General features: G+C 50.7%; 1 protein-coding gene across 1 annotated transcript in view; it reads left to right on the forward strand.

Annotated features, from left to right (window-relative positions):
• The first annotated feature begins 14,943 nt into the window (after positions 1-14,943).
• The window catches only part of PERM1 (PPARGC1 and ESRR induced regulator, muscle 1), a 21,889-nt gene continuing 12,053 nt past the window's right edge, over positions 14,944-24,779 (forward strand). Inside the window, exon 1 of the mRNA XM_044445484.1 lies at positions 14,944-14,954. The gene's annotated coding sequence lies outside the window, so the exon portion shown is untranslated. The remainder of the gene's footprint in view (positions 14,955-24,779) is intronic.

Below are 24,779 nucleotides of genomic sequence, written 5' to 3' on the forward strand. Positions count from 1 at the left end.
AGAGAAGATTCAGAGGGGTAGAGAGTCCCTGTGCAAGGAGGGGCCCTGCCCACCCCCCAGTAGGCCTGCCTTGCATGCAGGATAGAAGCCCCCAAGTTCAGTCCCCAAAAATTTCAGTTTTAAAAAAGGGTCAGGTAGCAGAGGATGAGGAAGGCTTTTCTTAGCCCAGGACCCCGGAGAGCTGCTGCTGCTCCAAGCGGACATAACTAGGCTAGACAGGCAAACAAAAATGTTCGGCTCTGCTAAAACTTGCTAAAATGCCCCGTTCTGCATACTCCTGGAGCATGGCAGGGAATACACAAGCCACCCCGTCCTCCAGCCACCCCAAAGGGGCTTGCAGCAAACGTGAAAGGAAAGGAAGCGGATGCTCCAAAATTCCACCCGGCTCCCCGTCGCTGCCGGTGCACTTCTCTTCTTTGTGCTTCTGGTCCTTGGCTCTCCTTAGTGATTCTCCGCAGCTTCCTTTCCCGCTCTTTGAGTTGCCTTCAGAGAGGCCCCATCAGCATCTATGAGCAACAGGGCCTGGCTACCCAGCTAGTTAAGCTGCATGTTCAGAGAGCTTGTGCGAGATAAGCAGAGTCGGAGGAAGCTTGTGAGGGATGAGTTTTTGAGGCCCTCCCAAATGGGAAGCGACAGAATTGTCTCCTTTCCTTCAACCTCAGAACCTAGAGGATCAGAGTGATCATGCCACAACCTGTCCATGACTGGCAGCAGTTGGAGGTACGGCATGGCCATCCCAGTGGGTGTTCTGCCTGTTCCGGGGATGCAGAGAGCCCTGGGGAAGAGTGGGCCGGGGAATCCTTGTCTGCGGTGCCTTCACGCTGAGCCCTACAGAAGCTGTCCGTGGCACTGGCCTCCATCTCCCAGCACAGGTTCATCGCCACGGAGCACCATATAGCTCTGCGAGGTTCAGAATAAAGGCTCCGGTGGATAAGGAGCAGCACTGACCTGGGTGGCACCCACCTCCCTCCCTGGGCCCCCTTCGGCAAATCTCGTCCTCGCTGCGGTAGCCACTGCTCCAGCACCTCTCCCTCTTTCTCACCACGGCTACCCCGGCTCCCTGGAAGGGCGGTGTGCCAGGGAGCCCGCAGGCCCTGCCCTCTCCGACTGCTCATCCTCTCTGCAGCCCTTGTCTGGGCAAGTGGAAGGCAAGTGAGCACACAGGTTGCCGAGGGGAAGGGGCGTGCAGGGGCTTTCTGCCTCGCCGGGGCGTGAGCCTCAAGAGGAAACCGAGAGGCGTCTCCTCGACCCTGGCTCTGCTCGGTGGCCACAGAGGGAACAGCGCCCATTCTGAGTATATGGGCCAAGTCAAATGGTACTGAGGAAATAGATGAAATTGTGCGTGATCCTGGAAGCGTTATCCCAGTGTTCTACACAGTATTGCTCCAGTGGATAATGGGGATGGGCTCACTCCAGATGCCGGAAGTGCTGGGTTGAGAAAATGGCTAATCCCTTTCAAAAAACAAAACAAAAAAAAATCACACCCAGAATTCAGTCTCATTTACATTTTTCTTATTTATTTATTTATTTATTGAATTTCTATCCCTCCCATTAGCCAAATTGACTCTCTGAGTGGGTCACAAAATACAATAATACAATACCAACAATATACATAGTAAAACAACACTATAAAGCCAGCATAACGATATAACACCAGCATGCATGCTGCAACAATAGGAACAGAACAATCAAACACAGAAAGCCCTGCAACAACACCACACACAACCTCAATTCAGCCAGGGCACAGTAGCACTAAAATATAGTAAATATCAGTATAGAATCTTGAAAAATGGCCTTAACTATTAAAAAAGCAGGTAAATAAAAAGGGCTTTGCCTGGCACTGAAAAGAATAAAGAGAGGGCATCAGGCAAACTGTTTTGGGGAGCTGCTTCTAGAGCCACACGCTGGACAGAGTGGCACCTGAAATGCCAGGCAGGGGTCCAGCAGTCCTTGTAAGTCCCATCACCCTGAGGCAGCGCCTGGGGCCTTGCAGGATCACAGAAGTGGAGCAGAGGAAAGTTGAGACCTGTCCAGCAATTACACTTTATTGCAATATTTGTCTAGCTGGGAACTTAGCCTCAGAAAGGGAAAGATGAGATAGGGGCTGTTCCCACAAGCGACCTGCAACCAGCCGCAACTGGCAGGGTCCTCTTGCATGCACATGAGCGGCCGCAAGGCATATCTGGGGGGAGGGATGGTGCAAGATTATTATTATTTATTATTCATTTCATTTCTATAGCACCCCACAGCCAAAGCTCTCTGGGCAGTTTACAACAATCCATAAAAACAGACAGTAAAGATGCAATAAAAACATCATAAAATCAGAAAAAAAAACATTAAAAGGTTTAAAACAGCCAGAAACAGACAACTGGGAAGAACGGCTCTGCAAACACTGGGGCTCCTGCGTGGCCAAGGAAGTCTTTCAAGGTCTCAGAGAAGAGGGCCTGGCGCTGAAAGGGTGGCAAATGCCGCCCCAGCCAGGCTGCAGCAGGGAGGTTGTTCCATAGCTGGGGGCCACCACAGAGAAAGCCCTCCCCATCATTACCACCATGCTTCCCTTGGAGTTGGCACTCGGAGGAAGGCTGAACGTCGCGTCCAAGTAGGTCGTGGCTGGGAGAGGCAAGTACCGCGGCCCAAAGTAATTCTTCATAGATTAAAATCAGCACCTTGAACTGGGACCAGAAGCATTCAGGCAGCCAGTGGAAGTGGGCCAGAACCAGCCTGATGTTTTTGAGCCTATGGGTCCCAGTTATTAGCCTGGCTGATGCATTTTGCACAAGCTGCAGCTTTCGAACAGTCTTCAGGGGCAGCCCCCACCCCCACAGAGTGCATTGCAGTAATCTATCTTTGAGATTACCAGAGCGTAGGTTTCTGAAGCCAGGCTATCCCTGTCCAAACAGGGGCATAACTGAGCTACCAGCCACAGCTGGTAGCAGGCAGTCCAAGGCCCTGGAGCCACCTGTTGAGCCTCAGGTGTCAAGGAGCAGGCCCACCGGTTGGTGGCCTCTCGCACAGGGGCCTCCTAGCCCTTGCCGCTGGCACTGGCCCTACGGCCACAAATGGCCCACCCCGTCCCAGGCCACCTTGATGGAAGCCCAGAACATGTACCAAACAGCACGCCAGATCAGCTGCGTTGACCTTAAGGGTGCTTCTCCAGGAATGGCTTTATAGCCCACACATTTTCAAAGCCAGTAAAGTACTCGTGGCTCCCAGATTTCTCTGAGTGGCAGACACTCTCCGTCTTTTGGAAAGCTGGTTTCTTCATGAGACTGAGTCTCTCTGTTTCTGGGAGGGGACAACATCGGTTTAGAAATATACCCGTTGGACAATACAAGGGGGGAAGACAGGTGGTTTCCTCACAAGCCAAGGACATGCCTTAGTCCCAATCCCGGCCTCCCACTCCCCAAAAGACGTTTCATCCTAGCACAGACCCTGCCTCCTTTGCCGACTTCTTTCCAAATGCAACAACGCTGTTCGCCACTTCTGAGCAGGCCAGAGGGAGCGGGATCCCTAGCTAGAAGCTGCCGGCCACTGGCACTCGTTTCATGATCAGACACCAACACCGCGGAAGAGCCGCATTTGGCTCCCGAGCCGAGCGAGTTCATCTCATGGGACCTACCGGCAAGGTCTGAGCAGTCACCGCGTTCCACCATGGTTTATCTGCCCCTGCGGGTGGTGCTGCCCAGGAGGTGTCAAGCTGCCAGCGCAAGCCGCTGCTGTCACCGCTTCTTGTTGCGTGTGAGCACACCGAGGGTGGGTTGCTGGTGTGGTCGGGGCTCCCCCCCCACCCGAGCCGCTAGGCTTTGCCAGGGTTGCGGGTGGCTTGCCAGGCACTTCAACAGCCCACCGTGGCCGGATGAACACGTAACAAGGAGCTTATCACAGATGCCAGAGCAAAAGGCCTTGCAGGAGAATTCGCCCACAGGGGCTTCTTCTTCAGGCAGATAAAGGCTCGAGGCCTTCCAAGGAGAGTCGGGAGAAGTGACAGCTAATTCCATACCTTTGCTCCTCTTTTCATGACAACTGTAAACAGGCATTTCCCTTTGGTGGAGACAGCACAGCAGACTTCAAATGCCTTTGTCAAGATGGGTTCTTTTTACTAATTTACAGTCTGGGAAGGAATATGGTGAGTCATTTTGGAAGCTTTCCAAGGAGGGAAGCTAGGAAATCTGTCTCTCTCTCTCTTTCCCTCTCTGTGCTCTGCCCTCCCACCCTGCACACACGCACATTCTGTTTGCTTTTTATTGCATAAACATAAAGAACCAGACAAACCATTTTTGTCCCACTCTTAAAACATAAGTGCCCCACTTCAGACTGGAAAAATGACAGATTTATTTACAGTAAGCAGCTTGCAAACTTCGAGGGCCTTGGTGCGTTTGCTGCCGTGCGGCCTGGAGAACGGCCCCGCGTGCCACTCCGGCAGCCCCGAGAACCAGATCGGCTGCCAAAACCCGTGTGGGGTTTCTGAAGCTCGGCACAGCAGCGGCTTCTCCCCAGGGCTAAAAATGGGCAGGCGTGAGACGCTGGCTTATGCCAGGGACTATTTCCCCATCCCAGCTGGTGCCGCCTGCTTCAGGAGTCGGTAGCTGTGAGCCCCCGAGCGTGCTTGTAAACCCCTTTGTGTCGCCCTCCACTCACCCCTGCTGCCACCTTATCTCCCCGTCCGCATGCCTCTCTCTCCAAGCATGGCCAGGCCAGGACCTCCCAATATTACTCCATTGTCTTTGGGTGGGGGGCTGTGCCCTCCTCAGAAATGACTTGTGGGGAAAAGCCCCGGACCCCCCCTCTTACCCTTGTTCCAATAGGGTGGGCTTCCCCCTCCTTCCAGCCGGGAAATGCTTTTCTTATCTCCCATTACAATCAAAGGAGTGATTTTGTTCCGTCCCTTCACCTCCCAACGGCTGAAGCTCCCTGGGCAGTTTACAGAGACTGAACCTTAAAGCTACGTTATAACAACAAGAAGTGCATTGGAGAAATATAAACAAGCAAGACACAGAGAGCTACACTTAGAACTGAAAACAAATTTACACAAAAAACAAGGGAAAACCCTAGAGTTTATTAAAAATTCCTCATCCTATCCCTGAAAGAAGAAGGCCTTCAGCTGGTGGCAAAGTAGTAGCCATGCTGGTGCCAGGCAGGCCCGGTTGGGGAGATCACTCCAAAAGCGGGGGGCCAGCTCTGCCCTGCCCCTTGCTGCCAGTATCACTGCACTGACTTTGATACAGGTGAAAACACCTGTCTCAAAGGTGTTGCAAGAATTCAGAGGTGGGACATTGCCAGCAGTTAATCTCCCATGGGAATTCGTGCTGGTGCCCAGATCACTTTTTCGATGTGCCCCCAGGACCAAAGGGGCTGCCCTCCCTCACCTTCTCAGGCCAGCAACCGTTCTCCTGCACCGCAGGCTGAACCTTGCTCTCCGTCTTTCTTGATCTATTGAACTGGAGGTGACGGGATAGAAACCGGGACCTTTGGCATGCGAGGCAAGAGGACTTGCACTGAGCATCGTCTCTCCCAAAAGTACACAGAATCACACAGCTCTGTGTAGAACCATGATTTTGGATCCAGCTTTCAGGAAAGCCTGGGGTTCCTTGGAAGCTTATCAAAATCATCCTTTCCCAGTGTGGTTCCCTCCAGACGCATGGAATTTAAAATCCTGTAGCCCACAGCTGTACAGCCACTGCTGGGAATTGGCCTGAGCTTGGAGGGGAGACCACCTGGGAACCACATGCAACTGCCTTGAGTTCCATAAAGGGGGAAAGGGGGATATAAATATAATAACTAAATAAATGATGGCATATTAAGTCTGATCCAGGAGGACTCTTCGTATGTTTTAATGCCTGCGTGCACAGGTGCTATTGCAGTTCTGCCTTGCACACCAGTACTAGGAACAGAACATGTGTTGGCCTTCCTGTCCAGATCCTGGGGCCACACAAAGGGTTAGGGGTGGCAATTTATGAAAGAACACCCATAAGAAGTGATTTATACAGAATTTAGAGATACAGATGCATATTTAGAAATAACTGTTACAGTGCAAACAGAAATACGATGCATCTCCCTGTAGTGGGAAGGCTGTGACCAAGTGATCTGTTCCATCTACTGCTGGCCAGGTGTTCCCTGTTGATGGTGAACTTGTTCACCTGTCTTTAAGCCAGATGGGAGTAGGGTTAGGGTTAGCCTTTCAAGCAAGAGTTGCCTTCCACACAGCAGGTCATGTAGCCACAGCATCTGAGCAAATGGGGCTGTCCGCTTGCGACGCTTGCAGAAGCAGCTGTCTGGCCATAGTGAACGAAACAGCTTGGGTTCCTTTCTTGTGTTCCTGTGCATGGACTGAGCACATGTCCTTGGACATACTCTAAAATCCTCAGCAATACCCAGGGCTTTCTGAGGAAGCAGATCAACAGGCGATGTTTCCTAAAAGATACAGCGTTTGTCTCCAAAGACAGGAATATCTCCCTGGTTTCACCAAGTTTCCGTGTTGCTCTTGTCTCAGTCCAGGCATTCCAAGTCCACCATTTTGCTGCTCATAGGCAGGGCAGATGCACAATAAAACCAGCTGCAAACCCTTAGGAAAACAGGACCGAAACTCAGTTGATTCTCCTTAAGCCCTTTGGCAAATAAAAAGCCCGCCTAAAAACCATTACAGCTGGCACTGGGTGAGTCTGGATTCTTGGTCTCCAAGACCGCAGCCCTATCACCATTTGTCATTCAGGGCTGAGAAAAAACTGGCCACGGAAAAAGATTTCTTCCTCCTCTCAGCTACCCCCAATAGCCGGTGGCCCGCAAACAATGGGGAACATCGTTGTGTCTGTCTGCAAGCTCTGATTCCTGAATGAATGGAACCATTCACAAACGCTCAGAGCCACAGAACATGTTCTGTCTTGGGAACAGAGCTCTAAATACGATCCGTGGGCAGCTGTCTCTCTCTGCTGTTGAAATCACAGTTAGTAGCAGGTATGGTTGTGGACAAAACCTACCACACTGCATGACTTTGCAGCAGGACACAGACCAGTAGGCAAGGAAAGGGGCAGTCTAAACGAAGGAAGATACTGGGAGACAGGAGGAATTGCCCCATTTCTCTTTGGGCCCCGTCTCGCCTCCCTCCAGCCTATCTGGTCTAGGATGAGCTGGAATGCACAGGCCGCCTCACCTGCAGGCAGAGACGAAGCACAGTGTGGGAATTCTCCACCCTCCTTGACTCAAAGCCATGGGTTATGTCTTTCCTGGGGCACAGCCCAAGCGCTGGGGTTAATGAATTACACAGAAGTGTGTGAGCATGCGAAAGAGGGAGGCAGACACACACACCCAGCACACCGCATAAGGGCAGGGTGAGGCTTAGCTTCAGAAGTCAAGTATGCAGAGGTCTTTGACAAATTTTATGGTATGCGGTTTATCAGCCACCCGCCTGATGAGGTCTTGCTCAACCTGGTACTCAGAAGTGTGGGAAAAAAAAGTTCAAGGAGGTGGCAGCCGGCAGGTTTAACTCTGTCGTGCCTACTCAGATTCAGGCATCTCTGCCGAGGCTCCCAAAACCTCGTGCCAGTGTTTCGGAAAGTGCATCGGTTTAGTTAAGCAGTAGTGGTGGTTTTTTAAGTGTGGCTCTTCGAGAATAAGGCTGAAATCCTGTCTATGTTTTGATAGAAGTCCTACAGGGCCAGCTGAGGTATGCTGGCAATTGTGGGGCTTTTTTCAGTTCAAATTGCATAGGAACGAACCCTGAAAGACTTTGCACAGCGATTTCCAGTCAGAAGCCTCTGACTTCCAAAACCCTGGTTAGAAGGCAAGGCATACACATTTCAAATGAGCAGAGAGTTTGTGTCAGTCGTGGCAACAGGAGATACATGATAAGTGACCTCGTAGAATCAGACCAGACGTGCACTTAGTTTCCAGCACTGGCTGAGGAGCAAAATACCTTGGGAGGCTCAAAAGTGCTTTGGAAGGGGATGTTCTTCCCCTAGAACCTGGCATAAGCTTCCATGTAGCCTGTCCTGCCTGGTCCTGCCTAGTATTGGAAGTTAAGCACGGTTGGGCCTGCTTGAAATCTGGATGGGTGACTTAAATGTTGTGAACCAAAGGGCTTTGGTATGGGCAATATAGAAGTGTAATTAATAAACAACAGCAGCAACAACAACACTTCTGTACAAGGAAGACCTCTGTCCCATGAATCTATCCAACACATTTAAAATGTGCCCAACACATATCACCCCATGTCAATGGCTACACTCCATGGCAGTGGATTTCCAAAATCCATCTAGTTAATTTCTTCCCTCAGAAGCTGGCACAGGCATGCCAGAAAAGGCGATCCTTGTTCCTTCTAGACATAAACAGAAAGGCAAACCTGGCGGGACTTAAGTTGCTTTTGCCACCTCCCAGCAGGGCTTCTGTTTCTTTAACAGCCGAGCGGCAGAGATGAATTCACATGGGCGCGCTGCTCCCTGGCCTGGCACTCGTCCACCGCAGCCAGCCCGGCGTTCCCAAGGCAGTTCAGGAGGGCGGATCAGCACAGCCGCATGGCCATGTCTCCGTCCCAGAGGTTCCACCCAAGAAGCAGGCGCTCGCTCTGCCCGGGCCATCATTGCAGGAAGGCTTAGATAATTGTGCTGTTAATTGGTGTGGCGTGGGACAGCCTGATAGCTGCAGGCAAGGTGGGGCGTTGTCCCAGGACTTGGTGCCATTCCTGCCATGGGCCATGAGACTGTGCCTAGCAGCCCTGCAATTACAGCGGCTGGCTGCCTCATGGCTTCCAGCATCCTGTAACCTGGGCGGGTGGATGAAGGAGTCGCCCATTCTCACCTTTCTTTCAGACAAGGGCATTTGCATCTGTGCTTGCCTGAACTAGGGAGAACCTTCATCTTGACTCTGTGCAATATGCCTCCCATATTGCAGGTGAGCAATGTGCTGCGTCCCAGGAGCATGGTACTGCTTATAAGCAAGGCATGCCCTCCTTCATGTGCCTTTTTCCCATGCACAGTCGCCACATGTTTCACCACTGCAGCGGGAAATTCAGTGACGGTCACTGTGGAAACAACCGAAGCAGAAGTGACAGTCAAGCACAGCCCCCTGTGTGTTCTAGGTGAGCCGTGCAGCTTCCCCAACCCAGAAATCGCCTCTTCCTGCCATGTTACCTTCACTGAGCGATATGAAGGGTGCTGCCCCTGAAGGAGCCACTCTGGCCAGCAGTTTCTGCTCTGGAGGACAGAAAACTGTGCCTTTCCTCTCCTTGAGCTTTCTTAATCCTTCTTCTCAACTGTTTCTTCTTTTTTTCCCTTCATGAAATGTTACTGAATCTATTGCAATGAATACATATATAATATATATCTCTATATTTTATAGCAAAATATACCCCTATTCTTAGGGATAGATAGGCATAGACTTCAACAAAGGCAGTCCAGGTATCCATGTATTTGTCCATACATAAATTAAACCTAAAGACATCCTGTTCAAAAATCCAAAGAGCCATCAAGTCCTCAACCCACTGCATTGTCAAAGGTAGTCGTTTGGCCTTCCAGTGTCGTAGTATTAATTTTTTAGGCAGCAAAGTGTCGTGGAGGATCCATCACTTTGTATGGTGATCTTGCAGTAAGTTCCAAGAGATGGGTGAAGAAAAACATGCCTGTGCATGAATATTAAAGACGGTTGTCCTCCATTGTCACCAGTTGCAATGACATTTGCTGACATTCATCTCTTGCTCGTTGTCTTTAAGTGGCTGGCCTTCCCATTCATGGTGCTCCCTGTGGAAATACACATCATGAGCTCCACGGGGGAAGAGGCTTGCCCTTTTCAGTTTATGAAACCATGAAAGACCCTTGTTCGTGCTGTGTGTGATGCAATTCTCAAATGATCTGCCAAAGAACAGTGGATTAGTGTGTTATTGCCATCATGTCCTGTTTTTTTAAGGCTTCCTGGAGACATCCGGCTGACCACCGTGTGAAACAGGATGTTGGCCTAGTTGGGCCCTTAGTCTGATTCAGCGGGGCTCTTCATAACCTCTTAACTCTGTGTGCCGAATGAGATGAGAGTTGCTATTAATAATCATAGTTCCCTCTGACGCTCCGTCTGGGTGGTCCTGAGCTGAGCAGTTCAAAAGTAAAATGGGGTTACCCAAAAATAAGGTAGCAATTTCTCCTTAATTGGAAGCCCAGGTAGAAGCATATTAGCCTGGATATTAAAAAGAAAAGGTTCTTGCTTTGTTGTTTCACGAACATGTCAGTGCTCAGCAGCTTACAGAATGTCGAAGGTTTCTGTTGGAGAAGAAAATGCAAAATGGAGAAAGGGTTGCCCTCTTGCACTCTAAGCGGTTATACTATTGTGAGAGGGATTAAAATTAAGGGATGTGTGTTGCAATTTGTTTTGTTTTGTTTTTAATACACAACAGTCTCCCCTCCCCTCCCCTCCCCTCGTTAAATGGGAAGGCTTAAGAAGTATGAAAAAGGCGGCAGGGGCTGGGAAATATTATTCCCTATTCCTGCACTACAGAACCTTCCTTGCAGGTTGCAGGCACCCAGTCCTGCATTTACATCTTTTAGCACTCCTGTGTACAATGGGGGGTGTTAAATGAGGGTAAAAATTCACCTCCTGGAACTCTCTCCCCTCTCTCTCACAGAGAGAGAGAGAGAGAGAGAGGGGCAGTTTCCACAACCAAGCAGCCCTCTGTGGTTTATTCAAGCCACCAATGGTCTTCTGCACAGGCAGGCAGCCACTCAGAATATTCCCTGCATCTGCAAGAGTTAAGTAACTCTTGCATAACCCATGGTTTGTTTCAGGATTGTGTGAGGGTTATTTAACCCTCACACAACCCACCCCTACTGGACTCTGTGAACATTCAAAAGCCACATGGTGGCACACACAAACCATGAAGTCTATGAAACTTGAGCAGCTGGTTCAAACCCAGACTAGGAGTGTTCCTGCAAACTTTACAGCATTTGGCTACACTCTGTTGCATTATCATGGAAAAACTGCCACAAAATGTTCTGGCACATGCCAGGCCTAAACAGGAGTGCTTCTCCTCAGGGCTCCAGCCAGACAGCCATACCATGGGCCATGATACTCCAGTCCATTGCCCCATCCCACAATTTCCCATCCTTCCCCCATATTCCACAGGCATCCCATGTTCCAGGTCATGGAACATTCTCAGCCTTCACTGGGGTCTTCTTGTGAAGCCTCTCCACCCAACCCTGCCTCTTAAGAGGCTTTCCCCTAAAAATTATCTGAACGTCTGCAAGGCATGGTGTGCCCTGGGCCCTCCGTTCTTGTGTGCAAAGGGTGTTCTTTTAGCCACATGAGGAGCCGCATTCAGACGTGTTCAGCACCCTGCATATGCAGGATACATTCTTAAGTCCACCCTCTTCTTCGCATTTACCAAGGAATAAGCCCCATTAAAGAGAATAGAATGTACCTTTGAGTAAACGCACAGCGGATGGCACTGCACAAAAAGGAGCCCTGTGTAAATAGAAAGGGTTTGCACCGCTCTCTTCTTTAAACACAGGACCATTTCTTTTCCAAAGCTTGGCCCTCTGGCAAACAATAGAAGGAAGGAAGGGGAAATTGCTATTGTCCGTGGTCCAAGGTTTAAGCCTGGGGGTTTAGCATGTCTTAATACTTTGGCACTGAAAGGCTGTGCTCCCACCGCTATGGAAGAACGAGACCGAGCTCCTCCGGTAGCAGGAAGAAACAGCTAAAAGCATGCCATGGTTTCTCGGGGTCAGGCTTGCCCACTGCTCTCTTCCGCTGGTAGCTCTGACTCCGGCTGCGCTGTGCCGGGGCATCATTCGTCTGAGCAACCGCACCGAGGAGCTCAACGACTCCCAACCCATCCCCCCCCACAGCACATCTGCCAGAGGATGCATTTGCAAACAGCCCGCTTTCTGGCATCTGTCCGCCATCTCCCTCTGTGTGCGTCATCACAAGCCTTTCCCAAGAAGAGGGTTGTCCTCTCCTGGCTGCTTTAATCATTTTTGTCAGGTATTATTTCTGCATTTTTTGTCATTCCTCCTTTCCCCCAGCCCATTTATCTGCACAACAAATCTGTGATGTGTGTGTGTGTGAGTGTGTGTGTGTAAATTGTGAAAAATTCCAGGGATGCAGGGCTTCCCAAGAATTGATTTCCTTAGTGATGTAGTTTAGTTTTACCTAGCAAGTAGTTCAGTTTTGCTTCTTCTTCTTCTTCTTTTTTTAAAGACTGGGGCTTTCAAAAATGCACACATCGTCACACACACATCTCTACATAAATACTGATCTTAAAATGCGTATCTAAATATATAAATAAATGCAACGCGCACACCCAGCGCCAAAAAGGTAGTTTGTTCTAACATTTCAGAAGTCCGCTGTACATTCTGCAGAATTCTGCAATGTGACGGCTCGCTCCCTCTCCCCCTCCACCCCACAGAAAAATCTGAATGGATGTCTTGGAGAGGCTGAAATCAGGCTGAAGGTCGAATGCAGCTCTTGACTAGTGGATAGAATGTTGAGGAGGAGAGATGAGTCCAGACCACAATTTGCGAAATTCACAAATTTCACAGGGACCGCCTTTGGCCACCTGTAATCTCCTGGCTGACATCATGTTGCTGGGTTACTGTGAAGATAAAATGTTTTTCGATCACACGCAGAAGCCATCCTCAGCATTTTAGGGGAAAGGTGGGTTGAAACAGCGCGAGAAAGAAAACTTCACGAATAAGGATATTGTTTCACCAAAAATTGAGGCCGGCCCTGATGTTAGGATCTACTGCAGGGGAGGGGGCATGTTGCCTTAAGGTAAATTAACCATTAGCTACGCTGCCAGAAACCGACCTTCGAAAGGGTCTGGTGTGTGATTGGTGCTGGAGTCTTCATAAACCCAGTGCGAATCCATGGGCAAACAGTAGCCTGCAAATTAATGAGGTGCCTCGCTCGTTTGCTGCCTGCCACTCTCCTCAGGATGATTAACTGAAGTGCTAAGCAATTAACTTTTTCACACTCGCAGCCTCTAAACTCCCCAGCATAACTCAGAAGGGTGACGGATCCGCTGTTTATTTGTATAGGTTAGTGAAATGGGGTAAAATAGCACTGCTCAGGATTTATGGCTGAGGCCCAGGAAGAGGGGCGCTGGGGGTCGTTTGGATGCATTTAGCCAAATCACCACTGGCAAGGGTGGATAAGGGCCCTTCCATCCATCACACAGTAGCCAGCCGGACGTTAGAGCATCCATGGGGCACGCAACCCTTCCGATTCACTCAGAGGAACGTACCTACTGTGCATGAAACACTCGCTTGCAAAAATGAGTTTCTCCCATTACGTTATCTTTAAAAAATTTATTTGATGCACCGTGTTGACAATGTGATCTAAGAAGCAGCCCTCTGTCCTTCAGCTGGAGCAATGATTTGCATCCTGTCATTTGCAAATAACTGATCTTCCTTTCCTTAATGGTGAGGCCCAAATAAATTGTTTGTGTGTGGAGGGAGGGTGGGGCATGCCAGCTAGCCAGAAAATGGCTCGGTTGCCAAGTTGTGAGAATTTCAACCAAACCAGATGCAATATGCTTTGCCTTTAAATTCCAACAGAAAATGTTGTGGGATTCCATTTCCCATCATTTCTGACTACTGGCCATGCTGGCTGCAGCTGATGGCAGGTGAAGTCCACAACTTCTGGAAGACGCACCCAAAGAATAGAGTCCTGGTGTCTGACTAAGCAGCTCTCATGGACAAGGACTTCTAAACTTTGTCCACAGAGGATTCTGGCCCTTCCTCCTCAGAACAAGAGGCTCCAAAATTTATTGGAGTGGACTTGACCATGCAAAAGCATCATTAGGAACTAGGAATTAGTTCTCCAGAAAGACTTCAGGGATCCATAAGAGATTGCATTACCAGTGCCAGGCTCTGAAGGCTCTGGCCACGGCAATATTTGTGCGCCATTGCAATTCCCTCATCGTCACAGCCTGAGCTTGCAAAAACAGATCAGTCCTCTTTAAGAGTCCATGCTGCTGTCAGGAGGGAGGTGAGACCAACTAGCCTAAAGTCAGCTAGAACTTTAAGCCTAAATTTTGCTCTGCTCCTTGTTGGAACATTATATGGACACGGTTTCCTGGCTTCCAGCCCTAGCACCACTGGGAGCTTTCCACAGTGCTGATATGTTCCTATTCCTGCAACTTGACCTTACTAACCATTCCTGAAACCTCATCACGCTGGAAAAACCAGGCCATATTTGAACACTGCAACCCAGGCCTCATGAGCTCCAAAGTAGCACTAAGTGTTCATCACAGCAGAGGCAGAACAGAACAAATTCATGATTTTCAAGTGCCATAGTAGCTGAACCTGTCGCTAGAACTGTGGTTCCTTGGAAGGAAGTCCATGTCCTCTGCTGAATGCCTTTTCTTAAATTATTACTCTTTCATAGGTCCCAGGGCTGTCTCATGGCCATTAAAAAGAAGCCTCAGCATTGTTTGACTCAAACACAGCCAGGGTCCTTTCCTTAAAAGCTACCTCTGCAAGATCAACTTTCAGGGGGCCTCCTTGGCCCCAGGACCAACCAAGGGCCACTCCCTGCCCCATGCAAATTGTTCCATGATTTGGCAAGAACACGAGGAGCATGTGCCTTCTGGGAGTGTGATTCTGCACACAAACAAGGCGCATGTTCCCTCACACCTTGATTTCTTGCAACATTGCCTCTCTTTTTGCTGCAGTGCGTTGGGTCAGGGAGATTGCAGAAGTGGCTGCATGTTCCCCCCACCCCTTGCAATAAATGAACCACTACAAGCCTTTCCAGTTTATCCATATGAAGCTGAGCCATTTGACGCATTGGCCACAATCCAGCATGTTGTCATGTTGGTACCTATGCGCCACTGAAATTAATGGGATGGAAAGACATGCAACAGTGCACTGAATTCAGCCCCCTTAGAATGATTTATAACCCTCCCCCCCCATCTATACAGCTAGAGCTTGGCAAAGAGAGTCCATAATCTTGACAGCTACACCGTTTTTCTTCCAGTTTTTAATTTAAACATACGTTTGTTTAACTTTTCTTCTCCTGCACCACCTGCCCCAGCCCACCACACCCCTTCATTATTTTTCCTCCATCCCTCCCCCATTTCAAAGCACTTAAAGGACCCCATGGCTTTTTTCCATTTGCAGGCTTACTTTAATCTCAGTTACAGGGGGTTTAGTCTTCTTACCCCCCGCCATTTCCCCAAGCAGTAAGACAAAGAGGCGTTTACACTAATAGCATCTCTGGCCGCTGAAGGCCAACAAAAACAGCTCAATGGAAGGTGCACAGAAATGAATGTTCTGACATACACACACACACACACACACACACACACACACACACACACACAGTGTGTCCTGCCCGCCCGCCCCCCGCGCCACCACTGCACACACATTTATAAAACCCAGTAGTGACCTGGGCACCCTGCATGGTGGCTTTTAGTCCAAAATGTTGGCATGCACGTCAGAAACTTCCACAGAACTGACCTCCCCTCACATTTGGGGAGGGGGAGGTGAACACAATATTCCATTTTTCAGTGGAAACAAGCCCCACTGAATGGGACTGCAATGGAGCCCTGCTTCTTAAGACAGTGAAAAAGAGGCCTTGACAAAAAAGCAGGAGCCCCCAACCTGCCACTCCATGGGGCCACACAAAACGGAAGACGATTGTGTTTCTCCTCCGGCTGCATAAATAGAAGTGGAGTGCGCAGGGAGCAGAGATTTGGGGCTTGAGGGGGGGGCGGGAGGGTTCCCTCCTCAAAAAGCAGGAGATTATGTTCAATTAAGAAGCACTAATGGGAGCTGGAACTTGGGCCAAGCCAGGGTGGGGAGCAAAATGAGACCAGGGTCACGACAGAACAATGTCATGTTGACTTCACTTGAAGGAGCGATTCATGAAGTGGGAAGCGGAGGAGGGCTGGCTGAGATACCCCTCGCCATCAAAGAGTCTTCCGAGCTCTTATTCTGCCTTTATCCTGCCAGCCACCCCCCTGCCTTCCTTTTGAGGCACCCATTTCCATGAGAAGCATCCCTGGAGGAGGCTAGTGGGGGACGTGGTGGCCATTTTGCCTCCCGCTCATCAGCAAAGGAAAAAAGCCACATTCTTTTGTGGGGGCGGGGAGGGTGAGGCAAACAGGGGATCGAGGGGAGAGAGAAAAGGCTCGGGGGAGCAAGATTTGGTTAACCCATCTCATTAGCGGTCACATGACATCATTAACTCACATTAGTGACACTCTGGCTACAGTAATTGGGAAGTCTTTGGAATGGCCTGGACGACCTTTAATTATCATGGCGGGCTTTTCCACCCTCTTTAATTTGATTCCTTTCTCTCCCCCTCCTTTTTTTTTTTTTTTTTTTTTTTGCCAATTCAGCACCAGACCTTGTTAAGATGCCAATGTGACCGAGAACACCAAGCCCCTGTTCTGCAGCACAGGGATAAAAGGAAAGGTGTGTTAGCAATCGCCAGCGTGTACTATTTCCATGGGTTCCACTGTAACCCATCGCCCGACCTTTCTCCTCAAGCAGCTGTCTAAGGAATTACTTCAGGCTGCCCCACTGCTGCGCTGATTAGTAGCGCCATCCATGAATACTCATTGAACTCTATGGGAAGAAGCACAGCAGCCAATCTCCCGCTTTGGATGAAAGCAATGAATGACAGTTGATGGCAAACAGCCAGGGATAAGAAATCTCTCTCCCCCCATTTTTTTTTGCAAAAGAATTACTCTTCGGCTCTCACCAAAGATGCCGTGTTAGGGAAAGACTCAGAGAGCATGACGTGGAAAGATGCTTCTGAGAAGGCAACTCTGGACAAGCAGTGGCTGATTAGCTGGGTTGCATGTGGAATTAACAGCCTCCTGTCTAAAACGAGCGTCATGTTAAATTCACACGCCGCCACAACTGTGGGCTACATTTATACTGCGAGCACAAAAATGCGGTTTAACTGTCAGGCTCAGTATCTCCATGCCACAGTTCCTGACGGAGATCTGCAATCTAATCTTCTGACCATTTTGCATTTCTTTTTATTTCATTTTAAAGATCTGCGGCACGGAGAGAACAGGCCAACGTAAGAAGAGGCGTGACGGGTCAGAGCAAGGGCATCCACTGTGTGTGCACTGGCCAGCCAGAGAGCCCAGTGGGAAAGCTGCAGGCGCGCAGGCGCAGGAGCGGCTCCCACTCGAGCCCTCCGGTGTGCCGTCTCAGGCACCAGAGGCAATGCATGGCCATCCCGCTCGGTGGCCATGGGTGGCCTTCTCCATAAACTGGTCTGCTCCTCTTTCAGGACTGTCCATATCGGCAGCCTCCACTGGCTGTCTAAACTTCCCAGCAATCAAGTGCCTGGGATGACCCCTTGGAGTTCTAATATGATGAAGGGGCAGGGGAAACGCCTCCTTATCTGCTTTCTCTACACCATACGTAATTTTATACACCCCAATTATGTCCTATTTTTCCTAAGAAAAATAAAGGAAGGGAGACTTATCCTTGCCTTGCTTCCCCCATGTACCGTGTTTTGGACCCTGTCCTTGCCAGAACTGCCTTCTATCATCCAAGCTGGCTGCCCTATCTAGCATGTCAGTGGCCGAGTTCAGCCGCGGAGGCCTTTTGCTCCTGCTCGCAAAGAGGAGGGCTGAGGCACTGCCAAGATTCCCCATATTCTGGCAAGATCCTCTCTCCTCCCGGCCCCACTCGCAGTTTCCAAGCCGCAGCCGGTGGGGAAAGCACCACACTCTCGGGAGCGGGTTTCCCTCCTCCTTCATTCCCAACATCAGATGGTTCTTTGGCAGAAAGCGCTTTATTTCCAACATGCAACCAGCAAGCCATTAGTCATCAAAGGAAGAGTCTCTGAGCATGCGCAGGGCAGAGAGTCGAAGCCAAACTAGAAACGCTTTCTGAGAGCCCTCCTTCTCAGTAACCCTGGGCTTCACCCCGCTGCCTGTGCCCCAGTGGAAAGGGGCTAGCTTCCTAAATCAACACAGGCCCTGTAGTTGGCTGGCCCTCTCTCCTGGCAGTGCATCATGGGCTCAGGGGTCAGACTAGGCTCCTCTCCCATGTCCCCTCCCAGCACTTCCAGAGCCTGTTGGCTCCCAGGGTCTGCCTGCACACCTGGAGCCGGTGGCCTTGAGATAAGCACTCCCTCCTCCGGCACCTCCCTGTCCGCAGACCTGATTTCCCAGGGCTCAGCGTCCTCACCCAAAGAGTCGGTGCCACCCTGGCCCTGGCAAGCGCGCCAAGGAAAACGGCCTCTTGCGTCCCCAACACGTACTGCCCGCGAAGGTCGAGGACGGCTCTCCGCAGCAGGAATCCCGGCCCTGACCTTGGCACGCATTCCTGAACTCCGCTTTGGGAGTCTGGGCTGTCCTGCAGCCCTGCAGGCAGCTCGACTGAGCTGAATTGCTAGCCTTCCCATGGGAGAAAAGTACAGGTGCGTCCTTCCTTCGTGCTTGCTGGCATGTCACCATTTAAAATTGGGAGAACACCACCCAATTTAAATTTCCCCACCTCCCCCAGCCATACTGCTATGATCAATAATGCAGCTCCCACCCCTCCCATGTCTGGTTTAAAGTTTAAAAGAAATAGATGGTGATTTGCCCTTCAGCAGCCCTGCTCTTTCTCTACAATGCAGAAATCAAAACAAATAATAAAAACATAATAGCCCCTGCCTTGCAAGGTTGTTGTAACTATCAGTAAACGATCATAGAATCAAAGAATCATAGAATAGTAGAGTTGGAAGGGGCCATGAAAGGGGGTGTGTGAACCACCCAGAGAGCTTTGGCTAACAGCACAGAAAAGTAACAAAGAGATAAGCTAGCAGACACAGGCAACTGTTCCGTCACCCTGAGATGCCATTCCATAGACTCATAGAAGAGTCGAGTTGGAAGGGGCCGTGAAGGCCATCTGGTCCACCCCCTGCTGTTGCAGGACACCAAGTCGCACCACCCCACTCAGAGAGCTGCCCAGTTTCTCCTTGAATGCCCCCAGTGTGGGAGAGCCCCCCACCCCTCCAGGCAGCCGGTCCCACTGTCGCATTGCCCTGACAGTGAAGAAGCTTTTCCTGATGTCCGGCCTGAATCTGGGCTGTTGCAACTTGACTTGATTATTCCGTGTCTTAAACTCTGGCATCAGCAAGAAGAGATCCTGACCTTCTTCCTTGTGGCAGCCTCTGAGGGACTCATACGGGGATCTCATGTCCCCCCTCAGTCTTCTCTTCTCGAGGCTGAACATGCCCAGTTCCCTCAGTCTCTCCTCACAGGGTAGCATTTCCAAACCTCAGATCATTTTGGTTGCCCTCCTCTGGACCCTCTCTAATTTTTCTGCATCTTCCTAATTCTTCTGCGTGGTGTATACACCGCGTTGTTTGAACAGGCAAAGGTGCTACACGAATGCTTGTTCCTGCTCCATCTTTTTCAACATACAGGGCAATTTCTGCTTAGCCGTGATATCTCCACACACAGAGAAGGGGAAAATCCCTAAGACGCCAGGGCCCAACAGCCCCACGCAGACCAAGTCCGCAGAATGCTGACTGACTGTTGTGTGGAGGAAATGGAGACTGGGAGGGAGAGGGAATGGAATGGAGCATTGTGGAGAAAGGCAAGGCCGGCCGGCTGGCTGGAATCCTGAACAGGAACGTTCCATGCTGCAACACTTTGTTGCAGGTCCCTCTTGCTAATAGTACTTTCCTTGCCTTTTCCAGGCTGGAAAGACCCTTTGCCGGCTTTTCCAGGGTTAAATCTCTCTCAGTCTCTCTTTCGCGCTCTTCTTTAAAGTGCTACTTTAATTCAAGCCAGATTGAATTTCGGAAGGCATCAGCTGCTGCCTCCCCAGGAAATCTTCATCCTTGCTCTTGCGGGGGAGTTGGGGTTGAGACGGTCTGCTAGGGGGCTACTGGATGTGTGTGGTGGTGATTGCAACCTGACGCTCCCCTCCCCTCCTCCCCCTGGATTGCACTTTGAAGCCCGAGAATGTAGGTGGGCCAGGGTGGGGGAGATCAGAGCCGTCTCAGGCCTGCCTGCCACGAGGCAGAATAACAGTTTCCATCCTCGCTCGCCCCCGTTCCACTCAGAATGCAATTCTGCTTGGTAGGCCTTGGCGAAAAGCAGCAAGGTGGGGGTGGGAAAGAAGAGGAGGGAGCATTGCGAGAGGACTAATTGAATTCTGCAGATGTGGAACAGATTCTCGCTCAGGTAGGGGGTACAGCCACAGAGAAGAATGTTTCAGCCTGCAGAGAAAATAATCAGTTGCACAGGAAACAGAAAATGAGGCTCTGCCTGCATATCCCACTCCTCCAGGATATGCCCCACAGCCAGCGAAAGGCTTTGCGGGGCAGTATCAGAGGTAGGCATGCTGGGGCACTTGTCAAGGGACCCACGGCCACAACCCCTACTCTGGAGTGGCTCCTCCTCTTCCTCGTTGCAACCTGCTTGCTCTGGCTCGGGCCACGATGGTGCTGAGAAGCAGCAGCAGTAGAAGCAGCTCTCTGTGCTCAACAGTGGCTGCCCAGCAAGCAAGAACAGCCAAGATGCAGCAGAGAAGGGGGTGCAAGAGCAGTGGTGCCCATGGGGGTGGGAAGGCAGACTCACTGAAGGTGGGGGCCAAGGGAGGAGTCTTGTCTCAGGCCCTGCAGAAACCTGGAGCTGGCAGTTTCTAGGCACGGCCGCCATGACCTCCCTAAGGAGGTCGTGGGCACCAGAGGAATTGAAGAGGCAGCCGGACAGCCATCTGAGAGGGAAGGGTTAATATGCAGTCCTGCACTGAGTGGGCCGGGGGGGGGTGGCCCTCCGGCCCCTTCCAACTCTACTATTCTATGAATATCAACGTGGAGTTCCGGTTTCTGTGGAGATGTACAGTTCCTGGGAGCCCGGGGTTCAAAGCCCACCACTGCCAAGGGCTTTGCAGTGCTGTGTGGCTCAGTTGCAGAGCAAGCGCCTTGCATGGCGTGGATTTGTGGTTTACTTGCTGGATCCTGACCCTGCCTTTGGTGCTCCGGCGGTCTCCCAAAACAGCTCCCATCACTCAAAGAGAAAAGGAAAGACGTTGGCCTTTTCTTCCAGCTTCCAAATTAAAAAGATAAAATGCAGAAGGGAAGGGGGAGGACGGAGGGAAAAGGAGCAGGGGTGGGGGAGGTCGGTTTTTCGAGGCCCAGCCAAGAAAGGGAGCAGCAGGTGGGCTTGGCAGCACTTTGGGCAGGCTGGTCTTCCCTTGCTGCTGCTCTCGCCTGAATGGAGCTTTATTCCGTTGGCCAAGGATGGGGCCAAGATGTCCCTTCCCTGCACTTCTGCAGTCCCACAGCAACTGCTTGTTGGAGGTGAGCCAAGTGTTCTTCCTGGCAGGGAGAGAGAAGAAGGCCAGTGCTTCTTCCCCGGCCAACGGATGGAGTCAAGTTGATCTCCCGCCTGGCCTGATGTTTTTCCCGGGATGCAGCTTCTTGGTGGCCCTCAGTGTTTGTCCTGCTGAGGGTTCCTTGCTAAATGCTTAGTTTAAGTGCTCTCAAGAGCAGAGCCAAAACAGAAAGCTTTGTCTGAGAGGGTCGCCGTGAAATGCGTGTGAAGCTGGGCTTCTGCCGAAGGCCCACTTCCCGTCAGGGCCCAGCTGACAAGGGCCCTTTGCTTGGAGCTGCTCCGTCTGTTCCCCGTTGCAACCTGTTTGCTTGCCTGCCTCTTGCTCAGACAATGTTGCTGGGGGGGGGGGAGCTGCCAAGGTTTTTTTGCTCCCCAGCACTGGGCGAGTGAGACCAGTCTAGGGTTAGGCAACATCACAAATCCCAGAGGGAACGTGGCTTCTAACAGCACCAGCATTCCCACCCAAAGCTGCCTCTTGCGAAGGAGCTGGGTGGAAAACACCGCGTGTGGGACTCTGCTCCTGGCCCCCTGGCCCCACCAAAATGAATTTTGCAGGTCACCGGGCATAAACCAGCTCTCTGTCCTCGAGTGACATCTAGCGGCCAAGCGTCAAGCGCAATGAGCAAAACGATGGAGTGGGTTGCACCCAGGTTCTCGCCTTTGGGGAATCCCAAACGGCCATGCCCAATCCGGGACAGGTTTCTTCCTCATCCCCCACGGCTCAGCCCATCCCATTCAACGGGGCCCAGCGCACCCTTCCACCACGGTGAGGAGGGAGCTGGGACAGCTGCTTCCATCAGTGCGCTTGCATGCGCCTAACCCTGGATCCCACCCATAGCTTAATGACCTCTTAACGACGAACAGATGGACTGCAGCACGGTGCCAGGGCTCGTGGGGACAGGCTCTAGCATTTCTCTGTTCGCGGGGATGCTGACGTCAGCCCCCGCCCCCATTCCTTCTGAACGTAGCTCTAATCTTCATCGGAGCTGTGGCAGGGGCAATAACATATAGACGTAGTTCCCTATTCTAATGCAAAATATTTTGGAGGGTCTTAGTCCTGAGCGGGGGAGGGGGGGTTCCTTAAACACACACTTGGCCCCATCTGGGAGACTTTAGAGCATACGTCAATTAACATGTGCTAATTGGTGCATGTATTTGTCCTGCAAGCCCCAGATGTTTTCCTAGCGCCACCCCTGCCGGGAAGGTAAAAACAAGGAGTTTGCATCAGATCAGTGAACAGAAAGGGAATTGGTGTCGGGGTGCAAGACTGCTCAAGCATTTGCCTGGCTGGGCACCGAGCGGGCCGAAACTGACTTAGCTTCTGTAAGGTTGCCGCAACCTATTCTGTGTCAAGAGCGATCAGACACAGAATAGGTTCTGTACCTGCGTTCCATTCACTTCTGCTGAGGAGGAAACGGGTACCAAAAAACATTCAGGGCTCACAAAGATTCTGGACAAACAAACAACCCGGCATTTGCAGGTACTAAAGTTTGTAAGGGTACCCTATTTGTAAAAAGAGGATGAATGGGCAAGAAAGAGCAGGGCATTTGATCTCTGGGGAGGGGGGACGTCAAGCAGGAAGATTCAGGGGTGGGAGGGGCAGGAGGAGGTGAGAGCCACGTGGACAAAAAAGCTAGTCCAGGGGGATTGGATGCCAGAGTGACCTTCCAGGCCCCTGCGCCTTTAGTTCAGCAAGTACCCCTGGACAATGCAGTGAAGGGCAGGGCAGTGAAGCCGATGTCCTCCCTGAGATCTTGGACCCCAGATGAAAGACTTGGGGGTCCAGCCGTAGGCGATCTCCTAACACCCCCTCCAGTAGGAACGAGGGATGAGATAGGGAAAGTGCGGAGAAAGCACAGCCTGACCTTTTTAGTATTGTAGGGTTGGAAAGAGCTGTTCAGGCCTCTCGGAAGCTTGTTCTGTTGTCTGGCCACTCTTGCCACTAGGAAACTTCTCCCAAAGCTCAACCAAAACCCACCTTCTTGTAACCAGAGCCCACTATTTTGTGTCCTACAATCTCGGGTGAATATGATAATCGGAATAAAATAATCTCAGTGAATAAAGTAAACAAATGGGGCAAATACTGTTTGTGTTTGACAGCACATAACTTGAGCCTAGTCGTGGGAAGCTCGGGAGATGCCGAAGCAAATCAATGCTGCTTTTCTGCAGCATACGCAGCAGATGGCAGCCTTCAGCCAAAAGTTTGTCACCCTTTTTTATTCCCCAGTATGGATAAGAAAGAGGCGAACTTTGGATGCTATTTTGCTTTTTATACATGAACTAAATCACACCTTGCTGACCAAATAGATTATCTTGAAGACAGATTCAGCTACCATATGGATCCTGCTTCCAGATAAACACTTGAGACTGGAACATCATAAAATGCTGTTATTAAACCCTATTTAATGGAAGTGTGGGTGGAGGCAATCGCTTTTTAAGTGCACGCTTGATTGAAAATGGCAAGGATGCTGGTTTCCACTAAACCTTAGGAGGAAGTTCAAGACTGCCTGCAAGAGATGTAATTTATTTGTTTGTCGTATTTATATCCCATTGTTTCCTTCAAGGAGCCCAAGGCCGCATAGATGCTGGTCCTCCTTTCCATTTTATCCTCTCAACGACCCTGTGAGGTAGGCTAGACCAAGAGTCTGTGAGTGGCCCGAAGTCACTAGAAGGGGGCACTAGAACCTGCATCTTGCAAGCCCTCGCCCTGCAGTAATGCGATTTTGGTAGATTTTCATTTGTTAGAAGCATTTAAACAGATGCTTGACAGTCAAAATACAAGGCCCTGTGCTACGTAGCTCCTACCCTAGACAACCTCTAGAACACCTTCTCTCCGCGGTTCCTCCTGGTGAGGTTTGCCAGCTTTTGAACCTGGCCGCGCTCCTGGGCCTTGAGCTGCAGCACTGAGGTCACCGCATTGTGACCAGAGCCCATGCTGTGAGACGTTTCACCTGTTGATCTCTTGCGTCAAACTGCTGTCAGAACTATCTGGTTTTTCTAGCCAACTGCAAATCCTGCCATCAGCAGAGCGGAATGCCCCTTCCATCAGGGGCAGCCATGTTTCCTGCCTCCATCAGAACAATGCAGAGGTGCAGAGAACTCCTGAACATGCACAGAATTACCTTTAAAGGAATATTCCCTTCAGCAAGCTGAGTTAGTTGCTATCAGGAACCCTATGGGTCTGTGTGTGCTTTGCCCCTTCCCTTCTACATGTCCAGAATTACTTCTGCAGCTGGATCTTGTCCATGACACTGGCTGGGGAGTGTGGGGAGACTGCCCGGCAATCTGCAGCTGCCTCGCTTTGCCTAAAGGTAGAGCCAGGCTAGCCTTCTTTCTCTGAAATAGCAAATCAGCCAACAGACAAAGCACAGGAGGGAAGAAAAATGGCCCTCAAGGGCCTGTGCTGAATCCATGTCATCACTTCCGAGGTTTAGCCCTCAAAGTTTTGTTTTCTTTTCAAGGTTTGGTTTCTAAGAGGCTGATCTCTCTCTCTCTC

Source organism: Varanus komodoensis, unplaced genomic scaffold (assembly GCF_004798865.1).
Source record: "Varanus komodoensis strain SLA01 unplaced genomic scaffold, ASM479886v1 scaffold48, whole genome shotgun sequence".
NCBI lineage: Eukaryota > Metazoa > Chordata > Lepidosauria > Squamata > Varanidae > Varanus > Varanus komodoensis.